A 5,499-nucleotide genomic window follows, 5' to 3' on the forward strand; every position below is an offset into this window, starting at 1 on the left:
CTATTGGATGGTGCAGACACAGGACATTCCCATTATCTCAGAGAGTTCTCCTGGGTATGGCTGCTCTAAGGAGAAGCCTCCAGAAAAAGGGAAGCTAGGTCGATGAGGAGTGTAGGGGAAGGGAGATGAGCTCAATGGCCATCTTTCCTCAATGTGCAGCCATTCTTCCTTTTTACCAGTGTCATCTCATAATGGGAAGAAATAGATGAAAGGTTTTCTCTCTTACAGAGTTTGAAATGCTGCTTGTCCTGTGATGAGCTCAATCAGGGTTGATTGAATGATGCCTCACTTTCACGTAGAGATGTAGCCCAACAAGATTTCAACAGAGGTGGTATTAAGTTGTTTCAAATAACGAATCCTTCAGTATGAAGGCATAGTGAATCTAGTTATTACAGAAAAATATGCCCTTGACAAATTGGGAGAAGGTTACTTTTACATTCTAGCACTCTCTTAAGTATCAATGGACTCTTCTAACAAAAGGTGTCAATAAGCTTTATGAGTCTTCAAAGATGTCTGTATGGCAGATAAAGTGTCAGTCTTTAAAAGGCTACTGTGCCGTTCCAGATAGGCACAACAATTTTGGAAAAGAGGGAAAACATGTTTCAGTTAAAAACTTCGGGACCCAAAGGAGGCAAATGTGTTTGGGCTAAAACATAGCCAGAACAGAGAGAAAAATCACCTATTTTAAAGTAACTGATATATAATATTCAATGATTTTTATGGCAAATGATTTCAACATGGGCCAGAAAGCTGCACTTATTTTCCTGATGCTGCCAGATAAACCATGGGTGTGTATTTTTGTTACGATATTACTCCTTGAATTAAAAAGTATGCAAATACATTTATTTATTTATTTATATTTTTTATTTTTGAGACTCTATCGCCCAGGCTTGAGTGCAGTGGCACGATCTCGGCTCACTGCAAGCTCCACCTCTTGGATTCAAGCAATTCTCCCGCCTCAGCCTCCCGAGTAGTTGGGATTACAGGTACCCACCATCACGCCTGGCCAATTTTTGTGTTTTTAGTAGAGACGGGGTTTCACCATGTTGGCCAAGCTGACCCTGAACTCGTGACCTCAAGTGATCCACCCACCTCAACCTTTCAAAGTGCTGGGATTACAGGCGTGAGCCACTGTGCTCAGCCAAAATACATTTATTTAAATTAAAATTCCCCTAAGCACTTGTGTTTGTGTACATGTCTGTGTGTATAGGTATGTGTATTCACCCATTCTCACACTACTATAAAGAACTACCTGAGATTGGGTAGTTTATGAAGAAAAGAGGTGGAATTGGCTCACAGTTCTGGAGGCTCTACAAGAAACACGGATAGGTGGTCTCAGGAAACTTACAATCATGGTAGAAGGTGAAGGGGAGGCAAGCATGTCTTACCACGGTGGAACAGGAGGAAGAGAGCAAAGGAAAAAGTGCTACACATTTTTAAACAACCAGATCTCGTGAGAACTCACTCACTATCAAGAGAACAGCAAGAGGGAGATCCACCCCCATGATCCAATCACCTCTCACCAAGTCCCTCTCCCAACACTGGAGATTACAATTAGACATGAGATTTGGGTGGGGACACAGAACCAAACCGTATCAGTATATTTTTTAGATGTAACTGAAAGTGTTGTGGGAAGGCAAATGTAAGTGATGTCTGTAGTTATTGATACATGCTCTGACTGGTGTCACTTCATCTCTCAAAAAGATTCAACAGCACAGAAAGGGTTCAGAACCACAGTTGCCAACTGGCTGTAAGAAGCAAAAGAACGAAACAGGTGCATATAACAATAAATAAATAAAACCTCATTTTCTTGGTGAAGAAGAAAAAGGAAAATAAAGAAGAAATTAGATTTCCAACCCTTTTGCTCTTAATAAAAATATAAGATTTGATCCTTTCAATCCCCACCGGAAATCAACAGTTCTCTACACACAAGTTACTAATTTTCTTGGTTAAATTGATATAATCAGTACCGTATATATTGAGCATATATATGTAGACATGTGTATATATATATGTGTGTCCCTCTTAGCTTAAGAAATCTACCCCGCACTCCTCATCTCCATTCAGTCATGAAAAAAATCAGCATCTGGCAACAGGGTAAACTTACTAGAGTCATTTTTTTTTTTTTTTTTTTTTTGAGATAGAGTCTTGCTCTGTCGCCCAGGCTGAACTGCAGTGGTGCAATCTCGGCTCACTGCAACCTCTGCTCCCTGGGTTCAAGCAATTCTTGTGCCTCAGCCTCCCGAGTAGCTGGGACTACAGGTGTGTGCCACCACACCTGGATAATTTTTGTATTTTTAGTAGAGATGGGGCTTCACCATGTTGCCCAGACTGGTCTTGAAGTCCTGGGCTCAAGTGCTCTGCCTGCCTTGGCCTCCCAAAGTGCTGGGATTGCAGGTGTGAGCAACTGCACACAGCCTAGAGTAATTCTTTACCAGAATTGGTACTTTAGGAATTTTAGCTACGCCATTTAATTTTCCTCAATATTTGTGGACTAACTAACTTGATAAAAGTGAATTGCCTTGAAAGAGGTTGAATTCAAAATTATTTTCTTCTTCTAGGACATGTTTACAGATCTCTGGATATACATACTGCAACTCAAAGAGAAAGCTGTAACTGCTATGATGTGTCACAGACCAAGTTGGAATCCACTCGCCACAGTCTAGGTGACCTCAGCTCACACCTGAGTGGACCGACTCCTCAGTGTTCTCATGATCTGCAGTGCTGGAATTCTCACTCCAGGAAGTGAACAGAAACCACACACTCATCCCTGACCACGTGCCTAAACATAAACTGGCCGCAGATTTGTTCAGGCAATATACTCATTTCTACTGGAGAAAATCAGGAGACCCACTGAAGAAAAGCTTCAGGCAAACAATTTGCTCATGAGAAATATACCAAGCACAAAACTCTACATCAGCTGGTTTTACTGATTCTTAACTTCCTGATGTGGACAATTTGAATAAACTAATTGGTCTAATTTTCCCGGAGATGTGGTAGGAACAGAGTAACGTAAAGGCATGTTGACATGTCCTTACATCTTTTCCTTCTTCGGAAAGATAGATAAAGATAATGAAGGAATGGTTGAAAGGAAATTAGATCGGAAATAAGAAAGACATGCAGGCAAAACTGTTACGAGTTCCGTTCTTGTACTGGTGCATTTTTTGGTAAGCCAAGCCTAGCCCCATAGGTTCACAGGGTGCTGGTGACAGTGTGCTACCAGTTCTATAAATGTGGTAATCTTGACACCTAAGAAACTATTTTGGCCACATGGCTTGCTGGGGGTATATTCATTCAAAATCAAAACAGGCATAGTTAATTCACTCTCCCAGCAACCACACAGCAGGCTGCATTGGCTGTGGGGTTATTAGTCCCTCCAGCCAGGCATAAAAATCTAAGCTGCATACACAAGGAGGTTTGACTGTTGCAATAGAAACCCATGTAACCAGGACCCACAGGGAATCAAAAGAGAGAATTCCTTACAGTACATGGAGATGGTGTCTTCTGGGAAAGAAAACTCTTTCTTATCAATATACGCAGAGGCTTTACTCCTTAGTCTTGATTAACCCATTATTCAGTCTATTTCCAGATGTAAGCAGATCTGCTAAACTCTCCTTTAACAGCAATTCTTTCTGTACGCATTCTTTCTTTACACATGTACATCAACATATATGACAAATGCACGCATGACAGCCACATTCCTCCTAAAAGACATTTTTTGAACAAGAATATATATTAGCAGAGTAAAGCTTTCTGATTCTTCTTTGGGATACATTGCATCCTTGTGGGAAATGTCTGCCAAGAGCAGGAGTTGTAGAGATTCCTGCACCTGTATTCAGGATCCTTGCGTGGAAAGAGAGGCCTCACTGGCCTGATGTGGAATCTAAGCTGTGCACGCCGCTAAAAGGGTTGCAATCCACCAACACCTTACAAAAGGAAGGAAGAAAATCCTCTGACAAGGATGATGAAGTGGCAGGCAACTCGTAATCATAAATACCTCATAAAAGGCAGCAGCTTCTTTTATCTCTTCTGATAAAGACATTTAAAAATTCTTTTTTTGAATCGAGTCAGTTCAAATATGGGAATATATTTTTATTTTGTGTCATTACATTGTCAAGCATTTAGAAATAGTCCCTGGAGGCTGGGCACAGTGGCTCATGCCTGTAATCCCAGCACTTTGGGAGGCCAAGGTAGGTGGATAACCTGAGGTCAGGAGTTCGAGACCAGCCTGGCCAAGATGGTGAAAACCCATTTCTACTAAAAATACAAAAATTACCGGGTGTGGTGGCGGGTGCCTGTAATCCCAGCTACTTGGGGAGTTGATGCAGGAGAATTGCTTGAACCTAGGAGGCAGAGGTTGCAATGAGCCAAGATCGCACCACTGCACCCTAGCCTGGGCGACACAGTGACACTCGTCTCAAAAAAAAAAAAAAAAATTATCTGGAAAAACAAAGATATTTATGTATTTCATAGCCAGTGGAGTGTATATCACCTTTGTCTATAGAGATGGCATAAGTAACAATGTTTCTTGACTGAACCAGGGTTATGTGTGTGCATATAGGGATGGGTACTTTTCCTTCCTTCCTTCCTTCCTTCCTTCCTTCCTTCCTTCCTTCCTTCCTTCCTTCCTTTCTTTCTTTCTTTCTTTCTTTCTTTCTTTCTTTCTTTCTTTCTTCATCCTCCTTTTTGTCTTTCTTTCGTCTTTCTTTTTCTCTTTTTTCTTTTTTTTATGGAGTCTTGTTCTGTCACCCAGGCTGGAGTGCAGTGGCACAATCTCAGCTCACTGCAACCTCCGCCTCCAGGGTTCAAGTGATTCTCCTGCCTCAGCCTCCCCAGTAGCTGGGACTACAGGTGTGTGCCACCACGCCTGGCTAATTTTTGTGTTTTCAGTAAAGATGGGGTTTCACCATGTTGGCCAGGCTGGTCTCGAACTCTTGATGTCAGGTGATCCACCCGCCTTGGCCTCCCAAAGTGCTGGGATTACAGGTGTGAGCCTCCATGCCCAGCCTATCTTTCTGAAAGAGTAAAACATGCAGCATAAGCTTTCCATTAGTTTTAAGACTTCATTGGGCATGCTATTCCAATCTAAGTATTTTAAGTTCAGTTATTAGAATTATTATTTTATAGAAAAATGTTATTTTATTTTTAAATCTATAATTATTTTTGTACATTGAAATTTAAAATGTTTGTAATGTTTCATGCTGATACCATTTTATTTGAGTGCTAAGACCAATTACTATTCTTTTTTCCATCAAAAATGATTGAAATTCTGCATTCTCCAAGGAAAGAAACGAATGATAAAATATTACAGTAATGTCAGTGATCACATAAATAAGGATTATACTCTTTTAAAGTATTTTTAAAATGATTCCTAAAAACCTATTACATCCTTTTAAACTTTGGAACTAATTTTAAAAATTACCAATACTTTGCCTTGTTACATACAAATTAACAGACATTTACCTCATCTCTGAGTGTGGATGTTACTTTTGTTAGATA

The sequence above is a fragment of the Theropithecus gelada genome, chromosome 9, assembly GCF_003255815.1.
Source record: "Theropithecus gelada isolate Dixy chromosome 9, Tgel_1.0, whole genome shotgun sequence".
In the NCBI taxonomy this organism is placed as follows: Eukaryota; Metazoa; Chordata; class Mammalia; order Primates; family Cercopithecidae; genus Theropithecus; species Theropithecus gelada.